The sequence below is a fragment of the Lissotriton helveticus genome, chromosome 5_1 (assembly GCF_964261635.1).
Source record: "Lissotriton helveticus chromosome 5_1, aLisHel1.1, whole genome shotgun sequence".
Lineage (NCBI taxonomy): Eukaryota > Metazoa > Chordata > Amphibia > Caudata > Salamandridae > Lissotriton > Lissotriton helveticus.
The window spans coordinates 978,021,106-978,038,465 of NC_136065.1; the positions used below are offsets into that span (position 1 = coordinate 978,021,106).

At 43.4% G+C, this 17,360-nt stretch overlaps 1 protein-coding gene and 1 long non-coding RNA gene across 2 annotated transcripts in view; one reads left to right on the forward strand and one right to left on the reverse strand.

Annotated features, from left to right (window-relative positions):
- LOC144755037 (uncharacterized) overlaps positions 1 to 10,609 on the reverse strand; it is a 122,033-nt gene extending 111,424 nt beyond the window's left edge. Inside the window, exon 1 of the long non-coding RNA XR_013594826.1 lies at positions 10,331 to 10,609. This is a non-coding gene — a long non-coding RNA (uncharacterized LOC144755037). The remainder of the gene's footprint in view (positions 1 to 10,330) is intronic.
- TCERG1L (transcription elongation regulator 1 like) overlaps positions 1 to 17,360 on the forward strand; it is a 1,322,664-nt gene that overhangs the window by 443,901 nt on the left and 861,403 nt on the right. The gene's annotated exons all lie outside the window — the stretch shown is intronic.

The following is a 17,360-nucleotide window of genomic DNA, read 5'->3' on the forward strand; positions in this document are numbered from 1 at the left end:
AATAAAGCAATCATTTGTTTTTTAAATGCAACACATCTTCCTTAAAGGAAAGTGAGATCCATTTAAAAAACTGAAATGTTCAACTAACTTTTTTTATGACTAGGCAATGGTCCATGGGACCACATCCTAGTCTCTCCCAAAAATGTTCTCAACATTCACAAGGGGGTATCTTGGGGACTTTAAACTACTTTTCACTAGTCCGTAAATCTTTAATGATTGGCATCTAGATTATGGTCTCCATACATTAATAATTAGCATTCCGAATCAGTAGTTGGAAGGGATACCCTAAATGCGCCCTTCAAAATATGATTTGATATGGAATCGCAAAGCCAAATTATGATCCGGTTACGTGTTATCGAAGTGCGCTTTGGGTTTTTTACCACCATCAAATTATTTTTGCATCACACATGCCCCAGTTCTGCAAATTGGATCCTTTGTGGCTGCAAAAAGACTTTGTACACCAGAACCTAATTGTCAATGAGTTATATCCATATTAACATTTGACACCTTATGGTATATAGGCACTTCAGTTGGTGCATGGCAGGATATTCCATCCAGGAAACACAATATGCACATTGTGTACATCTAGTTTAATTTACATCATTTTAAATGTATTTTGGCAATATAAAATCCTCTTGAGCTCCATTATTAGCACCAAAGGTTAATTTAGCTGATATGTCTGACTAGAATGACAGCTTAAATCCTAATCATTGTGATCATAGAAGAATAATGAATGTTATTTATACATTTTCGTATAGGTTTGTAATGTAATTAAAAAATGAAAACATTTATCAACTCAGATTATGTTTATTTGATTTGTATAAACCAATATTAAACTATCAGTGAAATAAATCTTTAGAGCAATAACTAAAAGCTGATAAACACAAGTGGATTTCAAAGGAGAGAGTATTTTTGTTTTCCAGTTTTGCTATGACTTTTAAAGTTTTCCTTATTAAATAGAACCAGGTATATTAATGAATTGTTAGCAACTCTCATTATATGGTGGATAAAGTACCACAAATTATGCAATGAAATAAAGTACAAAATTACCCATTGATTCACACATCTGCATACTAGGAGAACGGATAAAATGTGCAGGCATGCATTGAGCGTCAATAATTAAAAATTCATTATGAACAACTTAATTTACATTGCTTAGTCTTTTTATATTAGCTTGCATACATGCTGGTTGGTAATAGAATATGTCTGCTTGGATTTCAGTGTTTTGAATACTGATAGAAAAGCTGATACTTTTGGAGAAAAATTTGACATATGCAAGGGGGCTGCTAAAAATGTTCATTAAGCTGTTATACAAACTAAAATAATTTGTACTGTATATTTAATGAAGATCAGTAAATTGAGGGGTTCTAAGAAATATAATTCAAATATTGCTGCACGATTGGAAAGATATTAAAATTCACTGGCAAATAGAAGATGAAAATGTTTAAAATATTTGGGTTTGTTTGATACTGGTAGAAGCTTAACCTCGCCAAATTGTTTTATGCACTAATAGCATAATTGAATAGTCGCAAGTCAATTGGTTTCAAATATTTGTCTTGGGAAAGGTGCCAACTTATTGCTTTCTCCTTAAACGCTGCCAATGTTCTCTAACAAAAATGCAATCTAATGTACCAAATTAATGTTTAATGATTGCATTTTATGAATAATTTAACCTTTCATATTTGATTTCCTAACAATGAAAAGATCATGTGAACATCTTGATTTGTGTGACAAAATATCTCAGCCATTGACACACTCCATTCCCCGAGCTTATTAAAGGAAGCTGCAAAGTAATACAATTTGTACAGACCATGCATACAATTTGTGATAGGATGTCAATAATGTGTTAATAATAAAGATATGTTTAGTAAGGTAATATTGAAAAAAACTATGCACTTCATTCACTATATTTTCACATAAAAAGCAATTACCATAAACAAGAGCAAGCGGAAATTAAAAGATTTGATATAACTTGGATCTATAGGAAAGCACCACTTTAAGACTAATATTTAGAAGAGGAGATCTTAGCACTTAGCTTCTTTACAGATGTGCGATTGTGCAAATGTGCATTATGGGGCACGCCTCACAGACAAAGTATGAGAGTCTTGCCCCACAGAGAATATCAAAAACTCGGCAAATTGGCATTACAAATGTCATGCCTATGTGGCCTGAGAACTCACAGCACACACTGTCGCTGATTGTGGTTGGGTCTCACTTTTGTATTCATAAGTCACATGTCACAGAGCAATAGGCCTATGTTCAACTTGGCCACCTCTGCAGGGTCATCTTCAGACATGTTGCCTTTACCCCGCCTGTGTTCTGAACCAATTGTTTTTGCTTTGAGGACTCCATGTACTTTACCACTGCTTACCAGAGCTCAAGTGTTTTGTGCTCTATCGTCTAAACACGTTAGCATTGTCTTGCACCCAATTGGCACATATATTTTACTTGTACGTTCCTAGTAAATTAGCACTACATGTACCCAGGGCATGTAAATTAAAGACTACTAGTGGCCTGAAGCACTTATTGTGCCACCCACATAAGTAGATTTTTAAAACATGTCTGAGGCCGGCCGTTGTAGTCTGTGTGAGGTTTGACCTGTCATTTTGACCTGGCAAAAGAGACTTTTTTGCCAGGCATAAACATTCCTATTTAATGTATATATGTCACCTCTATGGTAGTCCCTAGAGAGCCCAGGGGGCATTGTGCATTATAGTCAAAAGTTTGGACATATTATTTTAATTTTACTTGTCTTGGTAGTGAAAAACTCTTACATTTGTTTTTCACTTCTGCAAGGCATACCTCTCCCATTGGATAATATTGGGTTACCCTATTACATTCAATAAGTGATAATTATTGCTTGTGAACAGGTTGAAATGCCATTTTGTCTATAATGAATTTTAATTGAAAACTCACTTTCATGATAAAGTAATTTTTTAAGTCACAATTCTTTTAGAAAGTTGACATTTTCCTGTTCTAACCCTTTTTGCATGCAGCCTGCATACTGGGTTACATGTCTAAGTGTAGTTGGCAGTTGGCCTTTGTGTATTCCTCCCAGATAGTGTCCATAAAGGGGGACCCAGTTTTAGCTTGATTGCCCATCCTGACAGGATGGGTGGGGCAGAGCTGTCACCTACCACACTTACATTTCAAAGGAGCTGCTACAGCACACTCACACAAAACTTCACACTAGCCTTTTGTCACCTCAGACATCTTGTGGCCTCAGCATGGTAAGGAAGGAAATTCCAAAACCAGATGAGTTGGAAGTCTAGAAGCATCTCCCTCTTAAAAGCTGGCACCAGGTATAAATATTGGACCCTGAGACCCACTGTTCAGGACACTCCTTGGCGTGTGAATAAAACAGAAGAATGACTGCCCTTCTGCTTGAGGCCTACCCTGTTGTCTGAGAAGGAAAAATAAACCTGCTCTCTTCCTCCAAGGCTACCTGAAATGACTCCAGGGGTCAGCTGTCAGACCTCCTGTTCAGAGCTACAGGGACATAACAAGCTTCAGAGGCCTCCCTGCAACCGCCCAGCTGACCTGCTACACTGGACCTGCCTGCACCTGCAGCTGGCCTGGCCTGTGCCTTGCTGGCCTCTGTTGAAGTGAGTACCTCATACCCAAGAAGCGCCTCCCACCATCAGTTGAACTCCTGGAAGAACAGGAGAAATCCTGAACTTTTGGGCTCTTTGAGACCACAAACAGGTACTTTGCGCAAAGATCTTGCTGTTTGTGATGACGGCCAAGTTGAAGCTCCAGTGAACCCGAATCTTCGGGCTACATGGATGGATTTGGGCCCAGATCTTTTGACTGGGGGAGTGTGTGACATTGATCCACATTCAGTCCATCACTTGTTGTTTTTTGCAATTGCCGCCCTAAGTGCGCTGGGGATGCCCAGACGTGGGTCCCAGGCACTCCACACCACTTGGAGTCAAGCTAGCCGGGCTGAAGAGAGGTGTTACCTCGAAACCGGTCCGGTCCTCGGATGCTTGATTCCGGTCTGGGAAAGATATGGCTGTTGTAGTTCGGACTGGACTGTTCCCATGGGGCAACAGGGTCAGAGCTGATTTGCATAAAGCCATTATCTGACCCAGGGTGGTGTGGAGTGCAAAAAAACGATGGATTTGGGCCCAGATCTTTTGACTGGGGGAGTGTGTGACATTGATCCACATTCAGTCCATCACTTGTTGTTTTTTGCAATTGCCGCCCTAAGTGCGCTGGGGATGCCCAGACGTGGGTCCCAGGCATTCCACACCACTTGGAGTCAAGCTAGCCGGGCTGAAGAGAGGTGTTACCTCGAAACCGGTCCGGTCCTCGGATGCTTGATTCCGGTCTGGGAAAGATATGGCTGTTGTAGTTCGGACTGGACTGTTCCCATGGGGCAACAGGGTCAGAGCTGATTTGCATAAAGCCATTATCTGACCCAGGGTGGTGTGGAGTGCAAAAAAACGATGGATTTGGGCCCAGATCTTTTGACTGGGGGAGTGTGTGACATTGATCCACATTCAGTCCATCACTTGTTGTTTTTTGCAATTGCCGCCCTAAGTGCGCTGGGGATGCCCAGACATGGGTCCCAGGCACTCCACACCACTTGGAGTCAAGCTAGCCGGGCTGAAGAGAGGTGTTACCTCGAAACCGGTCCGGTCCTCGGATGCTTGATTCCGGTCTGGGAAAGATATGGCTGTTGTAGTTCGGACTGGACTGTTCCCATGGGGCAACAGGGTCAGAGCTGATTTGCATAAAGCCATTATCTGACCCAGGGTGGTGTGGAGTGCAAAAAAACGATGGATTTGGGCCCAGATCTTTTGACTGGGGGAGTGTGTGACATTGATCCACATTCAGTCCATCACTTGTTGTTTTTTGCAATTGCCGCCCTAAGTGCGCTGGGGATGCCCAGACGTGGGTCCCAGGCACTCCACACCACTTGGAGTCAAGCTAGCCGGGCTGAAGAGAGGTGTTACCTCGAAACCGGTCCGGTCCTCGGATGCTTGATTCCGGTCTGGGAAAGATATGGCTGTTGTAGTTCGGACTGGACTGTTCCCATGGGGCAACAGGGTCAGAGCTGATTTGCATAAAGGCATTATCTGACCCAGGGTGGTGTGGAGTGCAAAAAAACGATGGATTTGGGCCCAGATCTTTTGACTGGGGGAGTGTGTGACATTGATCCACATTCAGTCCATCACTTGTTGTTTTTTGCAATTGCCGCCCTAAGTGCGCTGGGGATGCCCAGACGTGGGTCCCAGGCACTCCACACCACTTGGAGTCAAGCTAGCCGGGCTGAAGAGAGGTGTTACCTCGAAACCGGTCCGGTCCTCGGATGCTTGATTCCGGTCTGGGAAAGATATGGCTGTTGTAGTTCGGACTGGACTGTTCCCATGGGGCAACAGGGTCAGAGCTGATTTGCATAAAGCCATTATCTGACCCAGGGTGGTGTGGAGTGCAAAAAAACGATGGATTTGGGCCCAGATCTTTTGACTGGGGGAGTGTGTGACATTGATCCACATTCAGTCCATCACTTGTTGTTTTTTGCAACAGCGACCACCAGTCACAACTGGCAAACTGAAATCTGTACTTTACGCTACAGCATTAACAGTCTGTAGTGACCACCAACGCGAAGCTCCAATAACAATTGTCTGAGTCTCATGACCAGATCTTCGAGCTACAGCATCTGGCCTGCTCTTCATGCTACAGCGACAACCTCTGCTCCTCACAGCCTCATCCTTGTGAACTGGAGACACTCGGCCAGACTTTGAAAAGGTAACTTTTTTAGCAAGACTAACCTAGTCCCTGTATCTGACCCATGCTCCATTACAGTCGACCTGAACTTGTGACCCCCCCCATTCTAGCATGATCACAAAAGTAAGAGTGGCATTTTGTGCTTTTAGGCACTATGCTAACCTTCAATCTTAAAATTTCATATGTTTGGTTCTACTGATTACATTTTTGTTGTTTTGGTGTCAAATAATTTATTACATTTCACTCCATTTTTATAAACTGGCATGGGTTGTTTCCTTGTGTTATTTTTTCTCTTTATTACTGATTGTGTGCTGCATAAATACTTTACACATTGCCTCTATGTTCAGCCTGACTGCTTTTGTTCAAAGCTACCAAATGGATAAGAGCTAAGCATGGGTTAATTTTTTGACTTTTGCGGTTCTCCTTAACAAGGAGTGTGACTGTTGCTTGAGAACGGCTCACATCCCCCTCAACAACACATTTTCTCATAACCTATATATGTATAAAGTGGAATGGAAACTCATAGGGCACACAGCTCTCAAGAAATGTGATAAATAACCACACTTTACCAGGAAATGGCTCTACAGGAAGAATATGGCTATTGGTCCCTTCATCAACTTGATGTGGTCATCTGGGAATGCCTATCAAGATATTAGTGAAGTATTTGTAAGACTAATAGTCCTTTAATTTCATGGTTGACATTAGACTTCCTGATTTTTAGGTCGAGCATTCAAGACCTCTTGTATATACTTATATGTGTATGTACTTTGTGGGCTCTGGACATCAGCCCTAGGAATTGTCTGCTTCCGCTTAGGGCCTTTTTTTCTGTTCAACTGCCTCTATTTAATGGTCTTGATAGAAAAAGACCAGTAGAGGTCAGTAAAATACCAGAATTGCTTTCTGCTTGTTCAACTGCCTCTATTTAATGTCATGATAGAAAACGACCAGTAGAGGTCAGTAAAATACCAGAATTGCTTTCTGCTGATGGACTTTCCTTTTTTTATTTTTCTGGCAACTGCCTCTATTTAACTATCTTGATAGAAAACGACCAGCAGACATCAGTAAATTACCAGAGTCACTGTAGCATTCTCTAGATTCCAGTCCATAGAAGATGTCTTCCACAAGCACCCATACACAATAATATGTTTTTAAAATCTTGTATTTTCAGTGATATGACCACCGAAGGCCCTGATTTTATATTACAAACAGAGCTTTGGAATATACAATTTCCAGCTGAAAGGCAATAATTCTCTCCATGTTTTAATACCTAGCATGTCACGCAGTTTAGTGTTTACTTCCCCTCCATGTTAAAGAACAGTAGATGTTTCAGCACCCAGCCTAATGTGCTACATAGCTAAATACACATAAGGCCCCAAAGGCGAGACAATTGCATTGCAAATGCTTGTTTATTTCAAGTAGAGTCAGGCTAAAAGATAAGAGGATCAATATGACTGGACCTGCCCACCATTAAGTGGAAGCTTCTAACTGTGTTCCATGGTGGTCAGTGGCGTAACGAAACCTGAGGGGCCCCCCTGCAAAGTACATGGAGGAGGCCCCCCGACCCTGGCCCACCATCTAGTACTTTTGCTGAGGGGGGCCCCCTGGAGCTCAGGGCCCCCTTCCCCCCACACCGCCCGGGCTGCAGGGGCTTATGTTACGCCACTGAGCATGTCCAATGAGGCCTTTTCAAACCATGAGAAAAATGCCTATTAACGACCTTACAGATTAATGCAGAATCCTTTGTGTGAGAAGATTTTTCCAAGTCCCCCATGCATCTGCTCCTAACTACTCTGACATCCTAGCCTCCAGGGTTGATTTATAGCTTCTCCAAGTGCACAGTACATCACCTTTAGTGTGTGGATTGGAGGAGAGGGCTAGTTTCAGTCTCCTATGGTCCGAAGTACAGACATGATTAAATCAGCCAATAGGTGACCATCTTTTAGGAGCTTTATTGTGCCTTAACCCCTTAGTTATGGAGATACATATGGTCCTAAAAGCATTAGAGATCATCTTTGAGGGGCTCCTCCTCCAGGGTGAATGTTGATATAGCTTCCCTATTCTCCATCACTAGTGTTCGCAAAGAAAGCATCCCTTTCCACCCTTTCCCATTTTACCCTCACCCCCTTATTGCGCGAGTAAAAGGGGGCAAAACTCACCTGCTTCCCTAATGCCCCCAACAAATGAAGGTCCAGTAATACAAATAGGGGGTTATGATCGCTGATACAGAAGGCAGGTGCATTGTAGTCAAATATCAAGTTAGTTAGATGACGGGGTACCATAATAAAATCTGTCTCACCTTTCGAGCACCTTTTCCCCCTTATACGTAGCGGGTAAAGGGTCTTCCAGTGCCTTATGGTCTTTAGCAAATACTAAAGAGCTGGTGGTCATTGCTCTATTCAGAGCCTCTACTAACGGGGTGTGCTGGAAGTCCTCCTCATCTGTTGTCTCCATACCGCAGGCAGAGGGACCCCTGTTCCCACACAACCTTGCGTTGAAAACCTCCGGCCAAATTATCAATGTCTCCTTATGAGAACTATCAGAAAGGCTCGCTAAATCCCTCCCAAGATCTTCTATGAAGGTGATCAGGTGAGAGTCAAAAAAAGTTGTTATGCATATGAACCAAGATCACAAGAAAGAGTCAATCATTGGACAAATTGATGCATGACCATGGAGACGAGTGAGCGAGTGTATGGACGGACAGTGGTGTAGCAAGGTCAGGTGGTACCCAGTGTGGGAAATTTCTTGTCACCCCCAGCTGGACAAAATGGCAAAAATATTTTGCCATTTTGTCACCCCCCCTCAGTGATGACACCCGGGTTGGCCCTCACCCACCGCACCCCCTTCCTACGCCACTGAGGACGGATGGATTAGGGACTGCATTGACTGAAGAATCAAATCACTTTCAATTATAACCCGACCTATGTGATTTGCCAATGTATTTTAAGTTTAAATAATGAATTCATGTTGTTTAAAAAACATGGTTTTCTGAGTACTCAGTGTATTCATTTCTCAAAGTTTTATAGTCCGTGCTTATAAATGTGTATATGTGAGGGGTGTGAGCATGTAAGTGTGCATGTGTGTGAGTTTGTGAGTGTCTATGGGTGTGTGTGAGTGTGTATGTGTACCTTTGTGCGAGGATGTGTGTGTATATCGGGTGGGTGTGTGTGTGAGTGTGCATGTGTCTATGTGAGTGGGTATGTGTGTGGGCACATGATGTGTGAGTTTGTGTATTTATGGGCATCAGTGTGGATTTGCGTGTACTTGATTTTATGTGTACATCTGTGTGAGTGTGCACATGCATGTGTGAAAGCGTGTGTGAGTGTGTTCATGAGAAGGTACATAGCCTGCGCCATGGAGACTGTTGTGATTTCTCTGACACAGCCTGATATACAGAGTCTGTGTGACTATCAGTGGACTGTGGGGGCCGGTCCTCATTAGAGAGGTGTCCAACATCAGTCCAGAATATGCATGACAGATTTTCAAGAAATTCACATACCATAAAATACTCTAGACTGAAAATTATTAGTGTGGTTTGGAGCTATCCTGCAACTATGACATATTGTCTGTCTTAGGCATCCGTGGTGCACACCTTCCTTAAACCACGGCTGCAAACTGGACCCATTATGTTTGGAGTTTTTCAGAGTCCTTGCAGTTTAACCAACAACAATTTGCTTAATTAGATTTTTATTTAAAAAGATAAATACAGTTAAAAAAATGATTTTTCGCTTGGCAGTCACGGTTTCAACACGTTAGGTATTTACTCATTAAAAAAAAAAAATAATGTTACTCTAAAAAGTAACCACAAGTAAAGCCAAATAACAGACAGGGAGGCGAGCAGCATAAGACACACTATGTTTTACATTTATTGCCAGCCGGGCATCTCTGACATCACAAGCTGGCTACTCGTCTTTGACCCCATGGGGTATGCACAAGTAGATTATAAATCAGACTCTGGAACTGCCTTCCAAGGCTATGTACATGAGCACACACAGGGCTTCTGGCACTGGTTCTGCGGTCCTTAGCCGAGTGTGCACGTGCACACCACACCCAGGCCCTCGTGGGCTGCCTCTGCTTCCAAGCCTGGGTGTACGCAGCGTGCAGCCCAAAAAGAGAATAAAAAACTTGGGGCAACGTGAAAGTATTTTCCACATTCCACTCATGAGCCTGGAAAGATTTAGCTTTGAGAAAGAAAAAAAATGATGTAAGCTGGATTTGGGATGGTAAACGGGAGCATTCCAGCACGAGTGCCCATAACTCGTCCTGCTGTGGTGGAAGTGGCAGTGCACCCCCACGTTAACGCTCTACCTCTTGTTGTAGTCACTAACACCATTTTCACACTGCAGATGAATGCGTTGTTTATCCCACATTTTATCAGCTCACTGCAAGTACATGAATCCTATACAACCTGTGCAGGGACTCTCACTGCTCTCTAACAATGCACTCACCTACCGGGCCCCACCATTGATTCCCTCCCTGAATTTTAATCCAAATTATCTGATTCACGTCCGCCACCCACTGAGACTCTGTCTCCGACGGTCCTCGCCACCACTCACGGGCACTCCTGCTACTAGGCTCGGCCTCGACACAGACTCACCTGACCTGATGCTAGGACCTGGCCTGCAGCTTCAGTGTTAGGAGCGAACGGGACGGGCAGATGGCAAGGCCCAGGGCAAGGCTAGCCAGGCAGTGTCAGGGGCCATGGGGCTTGTAATAACTTAATTTAAATTATGGCCAGTGACGGACTTCGGACCGTCCTTGTAGGTGCTTGGCTGGGTGACTGGTCTTCTTGGGATGCCACACCTCAGTCAGTCTCACACGCACTTTTAATTGGGTGCGCTCAATGCGCATGTCAGGACAAATTCTAATCAGGCTAGGCATTTGTCACGAAGCTCTGCCCCATCCTGAAGAGCGCGCAGACCAGCCGCAGCCGGTTGTGGGAGTACCGGCCGGGCGGTGACGTGGGGAGGGGGAGAGGCAGAGGCAGGGTGGGTGCTAGTAATGTATGGAATCCGGACCCTAAGAGGTAAGTAAACATAAAAATAAATAAAACTAATTTTGTTGCGCGGACTGCATAACCAAATGCGATGCAGTGCGCGCAACGAAATTCGTTTTATTTATTTTTATGTTTACTTACCTGTTAAGGCCCGGATTCCATACATTACTACCCCCCAACCCTGCCCCTGCCCCTCCCCCTCCCCACGTCACTGCCCGGCCGCGGCTGGCGCAGACACGTCGCAGAAGCAACTGTGCGCTGCGCACACCCACCCCCCATTTAATCTAACGAGCCTCAGAGGCCCCGGCCGAGCATCATTTATTTTATGAAGAGGCTGAGGGGCCCCGACCGGGGCAGCACCCCGCACCATTTATTAATCAGCCTCAGGGGGCCGGGCACCATTTATGAAGAGCCTCAGGGCAGTATACTTTTCCTTTTTGTTTATCCGGTATCGGCAAACAAAATGAAAATATTAAAGCGCTGGCATCATTTTGTAGGCCAGCTCATGCTTTTTGCCTCTGTGCGCCTACAAAATAATGGTGGGTCAAGTCATAGATTTTCTTTTCTTTCACATTTTTTTAAAGCTGTGCTGCACATTGTAAATGCTGTGCAGAAAGGCTACAGGAGGCCCCGGCCGGGGCTGGGCACCATTTATGAAGAGCCTCAGGGACCCCGGCCGGGCACCATTTATTAAGAGCCCCGAGGCCCCGGACGAGGCCCGCCTGTGTGCAGCAGTAGTTGTTTAATTCATGTAAACCAGGGAAAGGCTCTGTGCATGCACCATGAGCAATTAGCTTCTGAGGCCCGGCGGGGGCCCAGGCATGCATGCCTTGCGCACCGCACCATTTAATTTATAACAGTACCATGAGCACTGCGCACCGCACGATTCAATTCATCATCATGATAAAGTAAGTGATGGGGCCCCCGGAGCGCAGGGCCCCCCCCGCAACACGGGGGCTGCGGGCGCCTGTATTACGCCCCTGATGGTGGTGTTGTGCATTGCAGATGGCAACACCTGTTTAATTCTACCATTGGGGAAAGCCTTATCTAGTTTAGTGTATATATCCATAAAATATTTGGAAAAAACTCAAGAAGTACTAAAGATGGTCAATAAGGTGAGATACAGGAATATATGAATTGAAGCTACAATGATGGAGAGGATTTGGCACTGTGGCCAGAGCTGCCGACTCGGGAGCTGGGCATACGGACTTGAGTCTTGGTGTCGGCGCAACATTCTGTGTTTCTGAGCAAATCCCTTAATCTCCCCATGCCCTTGGATAGCGTTTGGATACCCTCACGGGTGATAAGCCTCAAAATATAAATCTCAATTTAAACCAACTTATGGGGGAAACAATGCTAGTGTGTAATAAGCCCCTGACCATGTCATACTTACATGTGTGTATGTTTTCAGGGCTAATTAAGAAACTGTGCTTTACCAAATATAGGGGGTGACAACAATGATACATTGATGTACTTCCAAATTAGAATATAGGATGTCCTGTGGCTTCTTATATCAACTATGATGTCTTGATGTTCTGCCTATTTAGAATATTGGCTGTCCTGTAGCTTCTTATATCATAGCCCTAATTGTGAAAAAATAATGCTGAATCTATGCACTGCTGAGTACGGTAGGCATCATCATCAAAGTATAAAAGTACGAACTCGTTTGAATAAGAGAAGGCTTTTGGTTTCCATTATCTTACTGGGGTGTCCCTAAGAGGAGAGGTAGACATGATATTCCTAACATTACATTATAATCAATTTTGTCATTCATCACCCACTATAAACTGTATACAGGCTCTGCATCCCAAATAGTTCCCTTTGTGGTAGTGTCTTAGATTGATTTCAACCTTGGTTATAGCACTTCACTTTTTCTACCACGTGAAATCTCAATCACATAATCACCTGGTGATTGTGTTATTTAAAATAAGAGGCTCTCCCAGACTTACTTTTTTGTTTTTAATTGTTCATTTATTTGCTGTTATGTATGTCTTCACTTTCTTTTCAGTTTTTTCCACGTATCTGAGCCCACATGGGCATTTCAGGTAGCACCCAAACTAGATAGTATCTCAGGCAGATCCGTGTCTCAGCTTTATTTTTTCCTCATATATGTGGATTGTGAATCACTTTTCCATTTGAAATATTATTGCATGAAGTGCTGTTATGGCATACTAATGCTCACCTGAAGGCATTTCCTGCTGTGCTTAAAATTAGTTTGTTACATAGTTGTGAGAAAGTCCCTTAGCAGTTGGATTGGAAGGCAGTCCACTGCACGTAATAATGCTTTAGGACCTCTAAAGGTTTCAGTAACTTAAACCTGAGACCAACCCCTGGAAGCTATGGCACAGAGCAAATAGACTTAACTTAAGAACTTGTGTAAAGCATTTCGAAGTGCCAACATTGTTTAGAGGTCAAACACAACTCAATAAAAATCACAAGCCAATTTATAAAAATGGAAAATAATTTAATAAACAAAATTACACAGAAACAAGAACATTCAAATAAGGAAGGTCAGGGATATGATTTTTTAAAGTAAAAATAAAAATAACACCAAAAACCATAAACTCCAACCACATTCATCGGGTTGCACTTGACCGGGACCAAGGAGCAATTTAAGACCAACTACAATGGATCACAGGTCAGATACAAAAAAACAGGTTTATCCTAAAAATAACTTTTACCTTCTTACTCCGAAACAGAAGTCAAAAATCCTCACCAGGACAAGGCAGCAGGCAGTGGCAAAAATAGTTTTCACAACTTTGGATAGTCACCAGATGAGGACCCAGTGAAGCCGATGACTTGGTGGGAAAGCTCAGAGCAAGAGAAATTCAAAATTTGCACCAAGGATGGTCTCCCTTGCCGGAAGGACACTGTTTGCACCTTCACATGCTGAAGAGTTCTACATTCAGACTTAAACGCTTTTTTGGAACTCAGATTCCTCAGGTGGGGTAAGGTTGCAAGTTATATCCAAACAGAGCATCATGAAGCCAGACACCCTTTCTGTGATGTCCCATTTAAATGGATTTGCCGGGCAAGTAACACTCCTAGCGGAAACAACGTGAATCTTTGGCCCAGTGACAACCTTTATTAAATTGACTTGGCAGGCTTGTCATGGCCCTCAAGAGGTCTTGCAATTAAGAGGTTTCTAATTCTTAATTTTTTGTGGATGTTAGAGGAAAGCACTTTGACACATTCAAGGGCCTCAGGACCTCAGGAACACCATGTAGTGGTCAAAACTAACTCCCACAGAAGTCAATAGCAGGGTCCAAAGCAGGTCCAGTTGCAACTGGTAATATAAGCTCTTCAGTAAAAGGGACTTCTAACAGCTTGTTGTATGCCTGTAGTTGAACAGGAGGTCAGCCAACTGACCCATGGGTTCCACGTCTTTGTCCTGTGTACAAATGTGGCGAAGGTTCAGTCCTCTATGTCTCCTCACATATCTCAACAAAGGTGAAGCCCTTCTGATTTTCACAGTTCCACAAGTGTCCTGAAGAGGGTGCCCAGGAGTGCCTCCTTTATGCCTGGCACAAAACTGTGGTTGGGGGCGACTACTGGCTCCTCTCCAAACAATATGAAAAAAGTTCCTTGTGGTAACCCAACCTACTTTTGCAGGAGGTCCTGTCTGCAGTACTGCAAACAATCCCAGAGTGCTCCTCTCTACCTAAAATCAAGACAACAGAACCTGTATTCCCCTGTGTGGAGCTCCAGTTAGTTTCACATGCCTCTTGGTTGTGGGAACCAAGGCTATTGTCTCAGACTCCATGCTCCCTTGCATTCCCCTATGGGGTGTCTGGGCCCACACACCCACTCGGCCAAATCAAACATTTCTGCATGAGTCTTCCTTTCCACCTCAGCCCAAGCAGAGGTTACTAGGTCCAAAGAGATACTCCACTAAAATGGACTGGGTCACAGCAACGTTCTTTAGGTCAATAACCCCTCCCCGCTCAAAGTTAGCCATTGCTATAGGATGACATTTCCCATCACTGTCATTGTTGACTACCCTATGGGAAAACATCTGGGATGTTCTGCTTTTAGGAACCCAGTCTCTTCACCACTGTGAACATATTAGCTCCTATATCACTCATTAGCTGCTGCTACCGTGGTCCTATTGTTGATTTGCCATTGCCGCACTTCACCATCCTGGAGGTAAGGTGGCCAGGACTCCAAAAACCACCCACCCTATGGAGACTAAGTTGGCTTCAGTCCACTAGGCTAATATTCCATTGCCTTTTACTCAGTCCTCCGCTGCTTTTATAGAGATATCATAAAAGTCAAGTCAGGGTTGTTGTGAGCTTTTGTGTGTGAGCATATTTCTGCTCAAGGGCATCATTCTTCATGTGAGTAGCGGAGTCAGCTACCCTGTTTTCAGGAGTCAGGAGTGTATCCATCTACAGTTTTGGTACTACGTCCAACAGGTACAATTCCCAGTGCTGTTCACCCACACTGCAGATTCTCAAATCTCCTTCATAAGAGGCGAACCATTTGTCGATTTTGTCCGCAACTCAAAGCTAGGAACAATACCTTGCGCAAGCAAGGGGTATGTGTCCCCCTGTAGACACCTCACTATTGCAACCACTATCTTCTTCCAACCTCCAGAGGCCTAAGCTGACCTTCTCATCTAAGGCCATTCTCTTTTTCTTTAGTGAATGTTTCCTCTCCTCCTGTGCAATGGCTGCCTGCAGCACACGTGCTGATTGCTTGCTGTGGAGCTCCACTGAGCAGATGGACAGTTCAGTAGAGTTTATACTGGAAGCACCTCCTTTACTCCCAGACAAGGATGGTACACTAATAAGTACCTTTTGGGACAAGTGATCCACTACCCCTTCACCTTTTAGGGCAGCATCCTTTGCTTTATCCTCAAAGGGGATATGTGCACAGGGATATTTTATCCATCACTTAAGGGCCCTTTCATAATCTGCCTTACCCGCATTATGGGGCAACTTCAATTGCCTTTCTCTCTGTTATGACTACATCAGTGCATTCAAGCGTAGGAGAAGCAGAGTGAGAGACCTAGGCATGGGATGTGGTCTAGTATTGTTGCGAGCCCCTGCTCTGGTTCTCCTGAAAACTGCACTGATCACAGTCAGATGTTTTAAAGGCAGCCGCATAAAACCTTCCCTTTGGAGCAGATGCTTGCCTGCAATTCCTGTTTTCTTTTTGGAATACTTACCTTGTCGATTGCTACGATCCTTAATTTTGATACTTCTTTTTTCGTCCCTAAATCCCTGTTTTTCTGGTACAACATTTTGGAGAAATCCTTTTTATTTCTATTAAGGGGGTCTCAGTGTGCTCTTTGATTACCTGTTGAGAGTATCTTCTCGCAATTTATTCTTGTGAGACATAAGGTACAACAGACTTTAACTACACTTATCTGGTTGTCATATTGGTAAGACGAATGCATGCAATTAACCCTGGACATTAAGGCTCCACTTGTATAGTGAGTCCATGAACTTCTGAAATCAAACAAGAGCTTATAGTGAAGACACAATGGACTATTATTGAACATTTTTTGTTCAATACAACCTCACAACTGACTGCAGGACAAAAAGAATTCGTACAAGAACTGTGTTTTTGAGCCATGCTGGGACCTATATTTTTTCTTTTGGAAGCATTTAGAGACAACTACTGGAATGAAACCATTCTGGTGAAAACATAATGTTTCTTACAACTCTCATCACTGTTATTACATAGGTATTACGTAGTAAAAGGGTTTAATTGGGAGAAATATAGGAATAACTGTTAGTAGTAATCACTCGACACTGTACTTAATTTTATTATTTACAGAGCCACATGGCTGTCATGAATTCCTACATGGAAATATAAGAGGGAAAGTGGGAGATAGGTAAAGGCACATATTCATCACTTATCCAGGTTTTTCTAGTTCTCTTATGCATGTTGAAGCACTGGTTTTAATGGAGTTGCTCTCGCTATGTTGATATATGTATGGAGCGTTCCTGAGTTCCTCTGCTGGAATCCCTAGAGTCTTAGTTGGATGCAGTCCCTTTGAAGCACACCCTGAAAACATCATCTTTTGTTTTGTTCATTCACTTCCACTGCTTGGTGCGATCACTTGAACTGCTGTACCCAGTGATCACAGGGCTCTACGTGGTGTTAGGGCTTGGCTGCTGGTATTTGTGTCTCGCTCCTACAAAATTGCACTTCCCAGTTACACTGGAGGTGTCCAGATTTAACACTCTGCATAGGGCCTTTACCTCTATCACTGTAAAAGTTGTCAGGGAAGTCAGATCCAACTCCATTTTCCTTTAAACATTTAAGAAGTGCAGAATTGGAATAAATATTAAATTTGGAAAAATCAAGTATGACCCAATAAAAAGACCTGATGAAAATTCAAAACCAAACATCAATTTTTGCTTTCAGTTCGATTTAGAGATTTTTAATTTCTAACTTGATAGCTGAGCTGTAATGCTAACAAATTCTGGATCCCACCAATGAAGAAAAATGTGAGAAAGTGGCTTATTAGTAGGTTGGATGGCAGTCCACCACAATTAATAATATCACTATTCTTGTTAGGACCGGTAACATTTTCAGCAATTTAAACCTGAGCTCTGACACAGAGCAAACAAGCTTCACTTATGTTATTGAAAATGTATAGAGCGCACGATCACTAACA